Raw genomic sequence first — 16,920 nt, 5'->3', positions numbered from 1 at the left:
ACAGTTCGATTGCAAATTGGGCAAGCTCTGGCCAGAGGTCAAGCCTGCCCACCCAGTAGTCTAGGGGTTCATCACTCCTCAGAGCGTCCACATCGGCCGTTAACCCAATGTAGTCGGACACCTGACGGTCTAGGCGTTCCCTGATGCTGGATCCGGATGACACCTGTCGATGGGTCGGCTGAAAGAATGACCTCATATCCGAAGTCACCAACACATCTTCAAACCGGCCTCTTCTTGCAGGCGCTGTTGGATTGGTACCCGCAAATCCTTCTCTGGGAGTGGGAATTGCTCCTCTGCCAGCGCACGCAAAAGCAGAATGCAGCATTTCTCGAAGCAAGGCCTGGAAGTGCTGCATTCTGACAGCCCTCTGCGACGGCGGTAACATTTCCGCCATTTTGTGTTTGTACCGGGGGTCTAAGTACGTTGCCACCCAGTACTGGTCCTTGACCCTCATGCTTTTTATACGGGGGTCCCTATTAAAACACTGGAGCATGAAGGCCCCCATTTGCACTAAAGTGGAAGCGGTGTGGTGGCCTGGCTCCTGCTCATCATCCAGGATAATGTCGTCCTCTTCATTCTCCTCTCCCCATCCTCGCACAACAGGGATCCCAGAAAGGTTTAAAGCATGCTCTTCTTGCTCCTGCTCATCCGCCCCGGCACCATCCTCCTCTGACTCCTCATCAGACTCCTGTTGTTGACTTGTCTCAGATAGAGTAGCCCCCCCTGGGAATTCATCCAGCATTGCGACTTCCTCATCTTCCCGCTCCTGCTCCTCCACAGCCTGATCAATGACACGACGCAATGCACGCTCCAGAAAGAAGGCATAAGGTACCATGTCACTGATGGCGCCATGGCTGCGACTGACCAGTTTGGTGATCTCCTCAAATGGCCGCAGAAGTCTGCATGTGTCGCGCATGAGCAGCCACTGGCGCGGTGAAAAAAAACCCAGCTCCCCAGAACCGTTTCTTTCGCAGAGTTCATACAGGTAGACGTTAACTGCACGTTTCTGCTGGAGCAGCCTATCAAGCATATAGAAGGTTGAGTTCCATCGCGTCGGGCAATCGCAAATAAGACGTCTGACCGGCAGATGGTGTCGCCGCTGAATGTCAGCAAGGCGAGCCATGGCCGTGTAAGATCTTCTGAAATGGGCCGAGATTTTCCTTGCCTGCCGCAAGATGTCCTGGACCCCAGGGTATTTGACAAGGAATCGCTGCACGACCAAGTTTAAGACGTGTGCCATGCACGGCACGTGCGTGATTTTGCCCTGTTTCAATGCGCTAAGCAGATTGGCACCGTTGTCACACACCACTTTACCAACTGTCAAATTGAGCGGTGTTAGCCACTCATCTGCCTGTGAACGCAAAGCTGAAAGGAGTGCCGGGCCAGTGTGGCTCTTTGCTTCCAGGCACAACAGACGCAGCACGGCATGGCAACGTCTCACCTGGCATGTGGAATAGGTTCTGGGGAGCTTGGGCGGTGCAGTGGAAGAGACGCTAGCAGCGGAAAAGGAGGAGGCAGCTGAGGAGGAGAGGGAGGAGGATGGAGTAGGAGGAGGAGAAGAAGAGTCAGGCCTGCATGCAATCCGTGGCGGTAAAACCAAATCTACACGGGTGCCACGGGTTACATGCTTGACGGCCGTCAGAAGGTTCACCCAGTGGGCAGTAAAACTGATATACCTTCCCTGCCCGTGTTTGCTAGACCACGTGTCTGTGGTCAGATGTATCTTGGCACCGACACTGTGTGCCAGAGATACATTCACTTGCCGCTGAACATGGCCATATAGCTCTGGGATGCCCTTCTCTGAGAAATACTTCCTTCCTGGGACCTTCCATTGTGGTGTTCCAATGGCCACAAATTTGCGAAAGGCCTCCGAGTCCACCAGTTTATATGGCAGTAGTTGGCGGGCTATGAGTTCTGACAAGCCAGCCGCCAACCGTTGGGCAAGAGGGTTATCCGGCGTCATCATTTTTTTACGCTCAAACATTAGGCCCACGGAAGCCTGCCTTTTTGCAGAAAAATGTGAGCTTGGCGTGATGGAAGGTGGAGTGGAGGACAATTGTGAGGAGAGAGGAGAAGGAGAAGTAGAAGACGAGGCTGGACGGTGAGAGCCTGCAGTGTGGCTTTGTGTGTTCCGTTGCTCCCACTGGGCTCGGTGATGGCTGCTCATGTGCCTTCTTAAGGCGGTCGTCCCTAGGTGAGTATTGGGCTTACCGCGACTAACGCGTTGACTGCAAAGATTGCAGATGGCAACGCTATTGTCAGCAGCGGACACGTTAAAAAAAGCCCACACTGCGGAGCCATGTGCCGGTGTCCTGGGAGCGCCAGATGTGACCGTACATGGTCGATGACTCGCTCCTGATACATTTGCAGTCTGCTTTGTCCCTGCTGTGCAATGTAAGTCATTGCTGCTTCTCCTCCCTATCTGCTGGTCCATATCTCCCTCTGAACTCCCCTCCTCTTCCTCTCTTGTGGGCACCCACGTGACATCACTAGACACGTCATCATCAACGTCACCTTCCCCACCGCTATAAGTAGAGTAGGCAGCAACACCGGGGACCAACCTCCTCCTTGGGCTGATCTGGGTACTGGCGTCAGACTGCTGAGTAGCGCTTGTTGCTACCTCCTCTTCCTGATCCAATACCAAGAGTGGCTGCGCATCAGAAATGTCCTCTTGATATGGATCGGAAAATAATTCCAGTGACTCAAGCGGAAGGTATGTGGTGGTGGTGGTGGTGGTCGTGTTGTTGGTGGTAGTGTCTTTGGGGGTGCACATAGCAGAGAGTGAAGAAGAGGGTGCAGATCGAGAGGATGAGGAGGGTGCAGAAGAGTAAGGCTGAGCGAGCCACTCAACCAAGTCTGGTGCATCCTTTAAAGTAATTGAACGCACCTTCTGCAACTTCCCACTTTGGCTCAAGCCTGTTGCTCCTGCCCTACCCCTACCACCCCTGCGGAAGGGCCTGCCTCTTCCTCTGCATGTCATTTTTTAAATGACCCTGTGACAAAACTCTTAGTCCCTATACCGCTGAAGGACTGCTGCAGTATAGGTGAGCGGTCAGCAGTGGTGCACGTCAACCCTATCTATTGTGGACCTATAGCGGTCCTTACAGAACAGCAGACTGTACCGCACTCAAGCCTATGTACCGTAGCACCCTATACCAAGTTACCAGTCCTTATAAGAACTTTTGTGGACCAAGCAGGTTGTGTATTAGTGTTTAGCAGACTGTACGTCAGTCCCTATACCGCTGAAGGACTGCTGCAGTATAGGGCAGCGGTCAGCAGTGGTGCACGTCAACCCTATCTATTGTGGACCGATAGCGGTCCTTACAGAACAGCAGACTGTACCGCACTCAAGCCTATGTACCGTAGCACCCTATACCAAGTTACCAGTCCTTATAAGAACTTTTGTGGACCAAGCAGGTTGTGTATTAGTGTTTAGCAGACTGTACGTCAGTCCCTATACCGCTGAAGGACTGCTGCAGTATAGGGCAGCGGTCAGCAGTGGTGCACGTCAACCCTATCTATTGTGGACCGATAGCGGTCCTTACAGAACAGCAGACTGTACCGCACTCAAGCCTATGTACCGTAGCACCCTATACCAAGTTACCAGTCCTTATAAGAACTTTTGTGGAACAAGCAGGTTGTGTGTTAGTGATTAGCAGACTGTACGTCAGTCCCTATACCAATGAAGGACTGCTGCAGTATAGGGCAGCGGTCAGCAGTAGTGCACGGCAACCCTATGTATTGTGGACCGATAGCGGTCCTTACAGAACAGCAGACTGTACCGCACTCAAGCCTATGTACCGTAGCACCCTATACCAAGTTACCAGTCCTTATAAGAACTTTTGTGGACCAAGCAGGTTGTGTATTAGTGTTTAGCAGACTGTACGTCAGTCCCTATACCGCTGAAGGACTGCTGCAGTATAGGGCAGCGGTCAGCAGTGGTGCACGTCAACCCTATCTATTGTGGACCGATAGCGGTCCTTACAGAACAGCAGACTGTACCGCACTCAAGCCTATGTACCGTAGCACCCTATACCAAGTTACCAGTCCTTATAAGAACTTTTGTGGACCAAGCAGGTTGTGTATTAGTGTTTAGCAGACTGTACGTCAGTCCCTATACCGCTGAAGGACTGCTGCAGTATAGGGCAGCGGTCAGCAGTGGTGCACGTCAACCCTATCTATTGTGGACCGATAGCGGTCCTTACAGAACAGCAGACTGTACCGCACTCAAGCCTATGTACCGTAGCACCCTATACCAAGTTACCAGTCCTTATAAGAACTTTTGTGGAACAAGCAGGTTGTGTGTTAGTGATTAGCAGACTGTACGTCAGTCCCTATACCAATGAAGGACTGCTGCAGTATAGGGCAGCGGTCAGCAGTGGTGCACGTCAACCCTATGTATTGTGGACCGATAGCGGTCCTTACAGAACAGCAGACTGTAACGCACTCAGGCCTATGTACCGTAGCACCCTATACCAAGTTACCAGTCCTTATAAGAACTTTTGTGGACCAAGCAGGTTGTGTGTTAGTGATTAGCAGACTGTACGTCAGTCCCTATACCAATGAAGGACTGCTGCAGTATAGGGCAGCGGTCAGCAGTAGTGCACGGCAACCCTATGTATTGTGGACCGATAGCGGTCCTTACAGAACAGCAGACTGTAACGCACTCAGGCCTATGTACCGTAGCACCCTATACCAAGTTACCAGTCCTTATAAAAACTTTTGTGGACCAAGCAGGTTGTGTGTTAGTGTTTAGCAGACTGTGCGTCAGTCCCTATACCGCTGAAGGACTGCTGCAGTATAGGGCAGCGGTCAGCAGTGGTGCACGTCAACCCTATCTATTGTGGACCGATAGCGGTCCTTACAGAACAGCAGACTGTACCGCACTCAAGCCTATGTACCGTAGCACCCTATACCAAGTTACCAGTCCTTATAAGAACTTTTGTGGACCAAGCAGGTTGTGTATTAGTGTTTAGCAGACTGTACGTCAGTCCCTATACCGCTGAAGGACTGCTGCAGTATAGGGCAGCGGTCAGCAGTGGTGCACGTCAACCCTATGTATTGTGGACCGATAGCGGTCCTTACAGAACAGCAGACTGTAACGCACTCAGGCCTATGTACCGTAGCACCCTATACCAAGTTACCAGTCCTTATAAGAACTTTTGTGGACCAAGCAGGTTGTGTGTTAGTGATTAGCAGACTGTACGTCAGTCCCTATACCAATGAAGGACTGCTGCAGTATAGGGCAGCGGTCAGCAGTGGTGCACGTCAACCCTATCTATTGTGGACCGATAGCGGTCCTTACAGAACAGCAGACTGTACCGCACTCAAGCCTATGTACCGTAGCACCCTATACCAAGTTACCAGTCCTTATAAGAACTTTTGTGGAACAAGCAGGTTGTGTGTTAGTGATTAGCAGACTGTACGTCAGTCCCTATACCAATGAAGGACTGCTGCAGTATAGGGCAGCGGTCAGCAGTAGTGCACGGCAACCCTATGTATTGTGGACCGATAGCGGTCCTTACAGAACAGCAGACTGTACCGCACTCAAGCCTATGTACCGTAGCACCCTATACCAAGTTACCAGTCCTTATAAGAACTTTTGTGGACCAAGCAGGTTGTGTATTAGTGTTTAGCAGACTGTACGTCAGTCCCTATACCGCTGAAGGACTGCTGCAGTATAGGGCAGCGGTCAGCAGTGGTGCACGTCAACCCTATCTATTGTGGACCGATAGCGGTCCTTACAGAACAGCAGACTGTACCGCACTCAAGCCTATGTACCGTAGCACCCTATACCAAGTTACCAGTCCTTATAAGAACTTTTGTGGACCAAGCAGGTTGTGTATTAGTGTTTAGCAGACTGTACGTCAGTCCCTATACCGCTGAAGGACTGCTGCAGTATAGGGCAGCGGTCAGCAGTGGTGCACGTCAACCCTATCTATTGTGGACCGATAGCGGTCCTTACAGAACAGCAGACTGTACCGCACTCAAGCCTATGTACCGTAGCACCCTATACCAAGTTACCAGTCCTTATAAGAACTTTTGTGGAACAAGCAGGTTGTGTGTTAGTGATTAGCAGACTGTACGTCAGTCCCTATACCAATGAAGGACTGCTGCAGTATAGGGCAGCGGTCAGCAGTAGTGCACGGCAACCCTATGTATTGTGGACCGATAGCGGTCCTTACAGAACAGCAGACTGTAACGCACTCAGGCCTATGTACCGTAGCACCCTATACCAAGTTACCAGTCCTTATAAGAACTTTTGTGGACCAAGCAGGTTGTGTGTTAGTGATTAGCAGACTGTACGTCAGTCCCTATACCAATGAAGGACTGCTGCAGTATAGGGCAGCGGTCAGCAGTAGTGCACGGCAACCCTATGTATTGTGGACCGATAGCGGTCCTTACAGAACAGCAGACTGTACCGCACCCAAGCCTATGTACCGTAGCACCCTAGACAGACCAAGTTACCAGTCCTGATAAAGAGCTTTGTGGAACAAGTGAGTTGTGAATGATTAGCAGACTGCAGCAGAAGGGCAGCAGTCAAGTATAATATTCTTTCTATATTTGGAAGAAAGAATATTATACGTGTACAAGCCTATTACCGTACCACTGATACCAGTCCTGAAAAGAACCTTTGTGGAACTAATAGTAACAGCAAGTCTTTAAAATTATCCTCACTGCCTGACACACTGCTTCCTGCCTGTCCCTATACAAATTGGCAAAAAAGAGTAGGCTGGAACGATTAGCTGGAACAGCTCTTTTGTGGACCTGATAGTAACAGCTAATGATGATGATGATGATGATGATGAAGAAAGACTAATCTGGCTGAGCTGTCCCTAAAATAGCAGCATACAGCGCTCTGTCCCTTTATCTAAACTGACAAAAGAAACTCAGGCTGCTGACCTAACACCTATACCAGTCCTGAAAAGAACTTTTGTGTACCAAATAGCTAGCGTTTTCTCTGTCCCTACTCCACACAGGATCCTTTCCCTACAGTGACAGAAGAAAGAATGTAAAATGGCCACCGGATCGGGTGTATTTATAGGTTAGGGGGAATGTCCAAGTGTCCATGAGCTGTCATGTCTCAATTGGTTGTCCTGTAACACATGATAAACGTGTCACGAAAGGTTAAAGTTCTTGTATACATTAAACACGTAAGTCCGCCGGGGCGAACGACGGAAAAAGGCGTTCGAACCCGCGGACGGCGAAAGTCGGAAATTCGCCGCGAAACGACCGCCGGGCGAACCGTTCGGCCATCACTACTCACAGTCGGACTCACAGAGCTTGCGGCGGTCAAGTCTCGCGAGATCACATATAATAACGTGATTTCGCACAGCGGAGCCATCGTGCCGCAAGCAGTTAAAACAATTAAAAATGTTTGCTGACCAGGTGGATCCAAAATCTTTTTTACCTCCTGATCCCCAAAATTTGGGGCCTTTCTGTATATAAATTTTGGATGATTAGGTATGACTGGACCCAAATCTTTATTCATACACAGGATGTACCAATATTTTTTGAAAATCTCTTCAATTTCCCCATGTTGGTAATGTAAGTTGGAAATAAATTCCCACTGATGCTGGTCCAAGGGTGACTTGGTGTTTCTTAGCTGGGCATTGGAATCTTGGTATATTAGCTACTTCATCAATTGTTTTATCAAAAATATCCTCCCTATAACCTTTTGTAATAATTGCTCTTCAGTGGCGTCTCCAGCTTTCATATTTAGGGAGGGCACATGGGGGGACAGGGATAAAAGTAGGGGGGAGCAACTATAAAAATTATATATATATATGTAGTGCCGGGCTCCTGAAGAGCCTGCGCTATGTTTTTGTAAATTTAGTTTTTCCTAAGACCAAAGTTGGGTCTTAGGGTTAATTTCAGTAAATTGTGGTCTTGGAATTAGTTTGGCTGGACTGTACTATGTTCTGCCTGGACATAGGTGTAGGTATCACCTTTCACAGGCATTGGAACGCAGTCTGGTTGGACACATCGGGTACCAATCTCTCTCTCTCGGAGCCAATCAGTGGGTGCGTTGTCTCGCTGTGTATTCCAGGAGAGGGTACTTAAGGTGCTGAGGTCATGTGGTTCTGGGTTCCGATCCAGAAGTATGTTCTGACTCCATGGTCCTGGTCCTCCTGACCAGCCCCAAGAGGCCCTCATGGCCTGGGATGCGGATCCATCCATTTCTGAGTCTCGGGACTGGCTACTCCGATGCACAGTAACTGGAAGGAGGATTTCAAGGTGGTCTGGTACTGTCTCGGGTTTGGAGAGGCCCAGCAACTCAAAACGCAACCAGGGGAGGACTCTTCAGAAGAGGGCCACGCACGAGGCTGGCTGCTCAGTAAGAGCCTGGAAGCTAAGCTGAAAGGACACCAAGTGAATCTGCATTCTTACGGTATCGCCAGACCGACTGCAAGATACTGGTACCGTAATACATCCTAATTACATCCTTCAGTTACACCTAAGGTTCTGCGCCAATTTAAAGTTCTACAATCAAGTCTGTGGCAGAGACTTTTCTCATTTAAAGTTCTACAACCGAATCTGTGGTAGAGACTTTGCTAAGCTTAAATAACCTGTCGGCTGCTAAATCCACAAACAGGGATTTATCCGGTAATTGAAATATCCAGTTGCGAATGGCTATTCCCTGGATCATCTAGAGAGAGACATTTCAAGTGTCAGCAGTTCCAAGAGTGCCTGAGCTTTACTACCCATCCCCTCTATTCCCAACTGTAGAGACTGTGTTCTGTTCATCGTTTTATGCAAATAAAAATTCCTAAAAGGGATTCAAGTGTCGGCCTCTGCAGTTTATTGGGCCATCAACCTCGGGAACCCCTAGACAAGTACGAGGTGGAGAAGGTAAATAGTAAGCCCAGCAAAACCAGCTGCTCCTTCGGGGGTCAATGCTACATATACGTATATGTATGTATATATATATATATATATATATATATATATAATATATATATATAATATATATATATATATATATATATATATGTATATATATATATATATTTATATATATATATATATATATATATATATAGTGTTCAGCCTGGCCATAGGTGGCACTGTCTCTACTGCCAGGCATGGAAACAGTCTGGTTGGGTGCTTTAAGGTTACTTTCTCTCTTAGCCAGCCCAGTGGTACTGTCACTCTTGCTGTGCTTTCTGAGTGAGGATACTTAAGATGCGGATGTCACGTGGTTTGGGGTACCGGTTCTGACTCTGTGGTCCTGGACCTCCTGACCAGCCCCCAGGAAGGCTATGGCCTGGGGTGTGGATCCACCCGACTTTATGTGTCGGGGCTGGCTAGCCGAGGCAAGGAAACTAAGGAGGGGATTCAGAGGTGGTCCGGTGGCATCTCCGGTTGTGGAGAGGCCCAGCAACTTCGTAGCTATCCAGGGGAGGACTCTTCAGAAGAAGGCCACGCATGGGTTGGCTTCTTAGCAAGAGCCTGGTGAGGCTGAAAGACCTAAGTGAATCCAATCTCGTGAGGTATCGCTGAAAGATAATGATATCACACGAGTGTTCTACAAGTACCCTACTTTCCTACATGTTCTACAACAAAGTCTGTGGCAGAGACTTATTCCTATGTGTTCTACAACAAAGTCTGTGGCAGAGACTTATTCCTACGTGTCCTACAACAAAGTCTGTGGCAGAGACTTATTCCTACGTGTTCTACAACAAAGTCTGTGGCAGAGACTTATTCCTACGTGTTCTACAACAAAGACTGTGGCAGAGACTTGTTCCTGATTTAAGCACCTTGTTGGCTGCTAGGCCTTGTGAGAGAGGGAATATCCAACTAGAGTGAACATCCAGCTGTGGATGGCTATTCTCTGCATTTAGCCAAAGTAAGTAAGTTCTTTATTATTGACTTTGACCCTCAAAAACAAATTTTGAGAGCTGGATATAAAAGGTAGCTGTTTCGGTCTGTTGGCTTAAAATAAACCCTTGTGACCAGTTCATTCCCACATCTGTCAGTACCGACAGCCAAAAAAATTACCTGTAATATCAATTTGGTAATCTAATTGTAAGTTGTTGTCATTATGCTTTACTAATTCAAGTACAGATTCCTTAGATCCCTCCCAAATAATCAGGAGATCATCAATAAATCTTTGACAGAACCTCAGGTGAGGTCTATGTCTGTTAAAAACATGTCTATCCTCCCACTCAGCCATAAACAAATTGGCTAGACTGGGAGCGAATTTCGCGCCCATAGCCATGCCAACCTGCTGGGAATAAAATTGGCTATGGTACCAAAAATAATTGTTTAAGATACAAAAATCTAGTACCTCCCCCAAAAAAATTGATGAGAATGTGGGACATCCCTTTTACTTAGAGCCCAATTTAATGGCAGCAATGCATCATCATGCTGAATGATTGTGTAAAGAGAAGATTCATCTGCAGTAACTAATATGCAGTAAAATATCCCATATTTTGACGCTAAAACTTTTGAGCAAACCAATCAATATATTGGGATTTTTTTTACCATAAATATGTAACAGAATACATATTGGCCTAAATAGATTTTTTAAAATCTTTTTTATTGGATATGTTTTATAGCAGAAAGTAAAAAATATTGGGTTCTTTTTCAAAATTGTCAGTATTTTTTGTAATTTTTTAGCACAAAAAAAATGCAGAGGTGATTAAATACCACCAAAATAAAGATCTATTTATGGGGGGAAAAAAAAGGACAAAGATTTTAGGGTACAGCATCGCATTACCGCACAATTTTCAATTAATCGCTTCCCGACCAGCTGCCGCAGTTATACTGCAGCCGGCTGGCTACCCTGGGTGAGCCATTGTAGCTGTACTTCGACTCTTTAACCTACCTACCAGCTGCCGTAGTTGTACTGCGTCAACATGGCTCGGCTGCACGAATCGCCATCATGGTACATCGGTACCATAAACGGCCACTAGGGGGCGCATGCTCGCCCACGGAACCGCGATCGTTCGGGGCACACCGAGAACCAGGATCTGTGTGTGTAAACACATAGTTTCCAGTTCTCTGAGGGGAGAACAGACAGATCGTTTGTTCATACAGAGCCTGGCAAGAGCCAGAGAATGAACAGACAATCTATCATCTCCCCTGCACAGTCCCCTCCCCCCTTCAGTTAGAACACGTACTAGCACACACTTAACTCCTTCACTGCCCCCTAGTGGTTAACCCCTTCAGTGCAGTGACATTTTCACAGTAATCAATGCAATTTTATAGCATTGTTCGCTGTAAAAATGCCAATGGTCCCAAAAATGTGTCAAAATTGTCCAACATGTCCGCCATAATGTCGCAGTCCCGATAAAAATCGCAGATCGCCGCCATTACTACTAAAAAAAATTAATAATAAAAAAGAAATAAAACTATCCCCTATTTTGTAGACACTATAACTTTTGCGCAAACCAATCAATATACACTTATTGTGATTTTTTTTTACCAAAAATATATAGAAGAATACTCATCGGCCTAAACTGAGGGAAAAAATGTTATTTGGGAATATTTATTATAACAAAAAGTAAAAAATATTGTGTTTTTTTCAAAATTGCCGCTCTTTTTTTGTTTATAGCACAAAAAATTAAAACCGCAGAGGTGATAAAATACCACCAAAAGAAAGCTCTATTGTGAGAAAAAAGGACGCCAATTTTGTCTGGGTGCAACGTTGCACGACCGCACAATTGTTGAATCGCAAAAAGTGCTCTGTTCAGGAAGGGGCTAAAATCTTCTGGGGCTGAAGTGGTTAAGACGCTGTTGCGCGCACCCCACAGCATGTCCCCAGAGCCGATGCACGTGCCTGGCAGGCGTGATGACTGTCTGGCACCCGCGATCGCTCATGACAGAGCGAGAACCGGGATCTGTGTGTGTAAGCACACAAATACTGGTTCTGTCAGGGGAGAGGAGAAAGATTGTGTGTTCCTAGTAAGTAGGAATAACAATCTGTTTTCTCTCCCAGTGAGTCCAAACCCCTAATAGTTAGAACACACCTAGGGAACATGGAGTTAACCCCTTGATCGCCCCCTAGTGTTAACCCCTTCTTTGCCAGTGACATTTATACAGTAATCAGTGGCTATTTTTAGCTATTTTTAGCTCTGATCAATGGTCCCAAAAAAGTGTCAAAAGTGTGCGATCTGTCTGCCACAATGTCGCAGTCACGATAATAATCGTAGACATTACTAGTAAAAAAATAAATAATAAAATGCCATTAATCTATCCCCTATTTTGTAGACGCTATAACTTTTGCACAAACCAATCAATATATGCTTATTGCTAATTTTTTTTTCACAAAAAATGGCCTGGTTAGTAAGGGGCCAAATCTTCCGGGGCTGAAGTGGCTAAAGTAATGCAGTGCCATATCGCAAAAAAATGGCCTAGTCTTCTGGAGTGGTTAATACACTACAGAGGGGGGTTTTTTTTATACGTCCTTGCTTTTTCCGAAAAGTGACCTTAAAAGACAAAGTAAAACAATGCGCAAGTATATATGAGCGTGGACACGAAATTTGCAACACTGGAAGTTAGAATAGGATAAACATGATTTTTACGTCTGTGTAGACATACACATCTCTATGTGCCTGTATGTGTATACATGCAAGGTCTTTACAGAATACAACGTGTTATTTTTTTCACAAGAAAAACAGAAATGGAAGGGGCGCACACCTAGTGCATTACCAAAGATAATTTAATAATGAAATGTTTTATATAAAAGTGGGTACTCACAAAATGCAACTGACAAAAGGCCATAAAAACAATGCATGGACATGCACATAACACAGGGCACAGCTAACGCATTTCGGGGCGCACCCCCTTCCTCAGAGCTAGGTGTTATTTTTTTCAGCATCTTTCTGCCAGCGAGATCCTGTGTATAAACATCAGTAAATGTTTACATCTGTGTACAAGAGGTCTAAAGGGGTAGGACTTGCCTGTAGCTAAAGTAAACCACAACTGCTTTTCACTTAGGTATACAGTATATAAATGATGTTTATTTAACTGCATCTAATGACAAAGGACCTGTGATAATGGACTTTTGTTCACTTTAAACAGGTTTTGTATCCCATACAAATCTATGAGAATGCAAAACCTTTTTGCAGCAAGGTCAGATGCAGGGCAAAAGGAGGTCAACTCAACTGCAAGTCAAATACACCTGTCCATGAATTTTAAATGATGTCAGAAGGATCTCAGACTGATGTCATCGACACAAGGCCAACGCCAATCAATGCATATTAAGGCATATATGGAAACAAGGTGTGCTAATGATTTTTCCATGCAAAGCGACTTAAGGAACTAGTCACACCTATAATATATGAGTTTCCCCAAAATCTTTAAAACACATCAAAATACATGTCTGTGCCCATTGGTACACATTAATGTGCATTAATAACATTGGTTGCAGTGCACTTTCTTCTGAATGTCAACACATGCCAGTGTGCTTTGACATGCGCCTCAATGCTTGCAATGACATGTGTTTCTATTGATTTCAATGTGTTCTGCTTCTCTTTTATACAATTAATCTGTGTTGAATTTAACTGCACCGGGTTATTATTGGGCCTTTAAAACTTGTTTACTATGTGATTTGGGTGTTCCTTTGTCCTTCCCTCTTGTTTAGTGCTAGGTAGTTCCGTCCTAACTAGACCACACCATTTGTTCCCTGTTCCCTCAGTCAATGTTAGGGCTTAGGAAAGTGATTGTTTTCCTACCCTTCCGAAGAATGGAAAAACATCCTTTGTACTGCGCTTAACTGAGGTAACATTGCATTGGATTCAACTTCTGTGTCTTATTGAAGAATTAAGCTGCCTGTGGATGGTGCTGAGTCAGCAGGTAACCATACTGTAAAGAAACTGGGTCTAAGAAGGCATGTCAATGCATAAAGTGGAATTTGAATCAGAACACAATGATAAATGCACCCAGCAAAAATGCAAATATTTTAATACAGCCTTAATGCATTGCTACTGCTGTTCACATTTTAGACCATGTCTCGTATTGCACCCACATTTAGGGTGTTGCATACAACAAAACCCCAAAAAACTATTGTGGCAGGGGCACAGGGAAGGTTCCTTTTTAGCAACTCAACCATGCAGATCATTTTTTTTAGGTATTGTCGTATTGTGCTGCTTAAAGCGGACCTTTAGTAATTTTTTCATATTTGCATCTATTAAATCAAAAGAAAACAAAAAAGGAGCTGTAGCTGTGCACATAAATTGAATGGTGTAAATAACAATCCTGATATTGTGTGACACCAACTAAAAATCAATAAATTCCATAATAATGATTATAAATTCCCAACAAACCATCAAGAAATATTTCGTAAATGTATAAATTAATAAGATCTGTTAAAAATCTATACGAAGGTCTATGGGAAATATTTATAATTATTTATAAATATTTATAATATCTATAATGTTCCATTACTTTGTTATACAGGTCTTTTGACAGTTCTTTTCTGCCCTCCGTGGCTCAGTGTCCAGCCTGCTCAGTGCACTCATGTGAGAGCTAATAAACCCATTGACTATTTATAAACAGACACTAATTGCAATTTAAAAAGACACAGATGTGAGAAGTGAACCTTCAATTGCCATTTAGACCTGTGTGTGCCACCTTCTGTGTCTTTACCAAGGCCAAACATTCCAGAGTATGTTAACTTTTGATCAGGGCCATTTGGGGTGATTTCTGTTATCATTTAAAAAGGAGACAAACAACTATGTGATAATAAATTGCTTCATGTGATCACTATCCTTAAAAAAAAGTTTTTTGGCACAGCCAGTCATATTTTCAATATTATTACCAAAATGTCACGATTTCTGCCAGGGTATGCAAATTTTTGTGTACATCTGTACAGAGACAAAAAAAAGAAGAAAGAAAGAAAGGTGGATAAATTAAGGTGCTGTGGGAGTCAAAGGGCTGTTTGGGGGAACAGGGAAAGTAGGTCCCACAAATGTCTCTATAGGGAATAAAGGGAACTGTTGGGCAGTGATGGCTGGTGCTTAATATTGAAGGGGGCGGCACTCACACTACACACCCCCGTCACACGGCAATAAACTCGGACACTCCCGCGTGTGATTGATCAATGTGGAAATGTGGTGATAGACTCGCACAACCCCACCCCCCCAGCGCACGATCCATGGCCATACCTTATACTGCGGTACAGGTGCAGGGATTAGGCCGATGGCGAGCTGAATCTGGAGTGAGGCTCAAGGAGGAGGCTGTTGCTGACAGGGCCACTGCTTTGACTCCCGGCCGAACAGGAAGTGGGTCCAGAGACCGGATTGGCTGGGACTCCCTTTTTTTGTTTTTGTAGCCAATTAGAGTCTCAGGCTCTAATTGCGTACTTAAATTAAAAAAAACATTGAAATCCATGCTTCCGGCACCCTGCATGGAGATCAGGGACCGGGTGCATGGATTAGGGGGGTGGCGCCCGTAATGAGCGGGCCGCCACTGCTATTAGGCTTCTAGTGGTCCCACCTAGTGAGGTAAAGGGCCTGTTAGTGGAGTGCTGAAAACCAGCAAGAAATCAAGAAAGAAAAGGATAAAAGTAAAGTAAAATATAGACATATAAAAGAAGAAATGAAAAAAAGAATAGAGACACAAAATAAGAAGGAAGAAAGGAAGGGAGGTAAAGAACAGATGCACAACATTAAAAGGGGGGGGGGGAGAGAGAAAAAATGTAAAGTAAAAGAATAGAGGCACAAAATATGAAGAAAAAAGATAAAAAGAAAGAAAAGTAAGTAGTAGAATCACAAAATAAGAAGGAAGAAAGAAAAGAATAGAGGAAAGAAGGCGTTAAGGAAGGAAATGAGGTGTTACGTGGGAGCCATGTACCTTTATGGGAGATGTTATACTGTATATACTGTATGTATGTTATGTAGAGTGGAAGTTCTGTTGTTGCGGGAGAAATGAAGATTACTCTTTAGACATGTGACATACACACTGTATATTCCTGGCTTCCTTCTGTCAGCATACCAAAAATCTGCTGACACAAGGAGAGGCCAAGAATGAAAAGTTATAGTAGGTATCACCTAACAATATACCAAAATCTAAACACTCACCTGAACTGGAAATAAGAGACGTTGGGAATTCCAGATGTCCATATTCTACTTCTATCTAGACGTAGTACTTCCGATATAGGTTTTTCTGTCTTGTAGGGAGTGTTGTCATGAACAAGAAGGGAGGGTGAGTGATAGGAGTGGAAAGGCTGGTTTTGTAGGTTACGCATACTGCCTTCAAGCACTCAGCCAAGGAAGGTTGGTTTGTTTAACCACCTCAGTACAGTGCAGTTACACCCCCTTCCTGACCAGACCAATTTTCAGCTTTCAGCGCTCTCACACTTTGAATGACAATTACTCAGTCATCCAACACAGTATCCATATGAAACTTGCGTCCTTTTTTCCACACAAATAGAGCTTTCTTTTAGTGGTATTTAATCACTAGTGGGTTTTTTATTTTTTGTGCTATAAATAAAATAAAACGTAAATTTTGTGAAAAAAATGCCTTTTTCTTCGTTTCTGTCATAAATTTTTGCTAATTAGTAATTTTTCTTCATAAATTTTGGCCAAAATGTATACTGCTACATATCTTTGGTAAAAATAACCCACATTAGTATATATTATTTGGTCTTTGTGAAAGTTATAGAGTCTACAATCTATGGTGCCAATCACTGAAAATTCATCACTTCTGATCAGGCCTTCAGTACATCAGGTGTACCTAATTTCTTGAGACTCTAACTAGTCAGGAAAGTACAAATACCCCCCAAATGACCCCTTTTTACAAAGTAGACATCCCAAGGTATTAAGTAAGTAGCATGGTGAGTTTTTTTAAGTTGTCATTTTTTCCCACAATTCTTTGCAAAATGAAGATTTTTTTTTTTTTTTTTTTTTTTTTACTAAATTGTCATATTATCAGGTTATTTCTCACACACAGCATATGCATACAACAAATTAC

The 16,920-nt window shown here is 44.8% G+C and overlaps 1 protein-coding gene across 2 annotated transcripts in view; it reads right to left on the bottom strand.

The window, feature by feature from the left end:
• Nucleotides 1–16,146, bottom strand: part of CARD14 (caspase recruitment domain family member 14) — a 194,175-nt gene extending 178,029 nt beyond the window's left edge. For both annotated transcript variants that reach the window (XM_077459619.1, XM_077459618.1), the window contains exon 1: nucleotides 16,029–16,146. The gene's annotated coding sequence lies outside the window, so the exon portion shown is untranslated. The remainder of the gene's footprint in view (nucleotides 1–16,028) is intronic.
• Between the last annotated feature and the right edge of the window lie 774 nt (nucleotides 16,147–16,920).

Source organism: Lithobates pipiens, unplaced genomic scaffold (genome assembly GCF_037356315.1).
Source record: "Lithobates pipiens isolate NorthernLeopardFrog02 unplaced genomic scaffold, aLitPip1_a1.2 Scaffold_28, whole genome shotgun sequence".
In the NCBI taxonomy this organism is placed as follows: Eukaryota; Metazoa; Chordata; class Amphibia; order Anura; family Ranidae; genus Lithobates; species Lithobates pipiens.
Note: the sequence above shows the minus strand (reverse complement) of the source record. Positions and strands in the feature narration are given on the sequence as shown.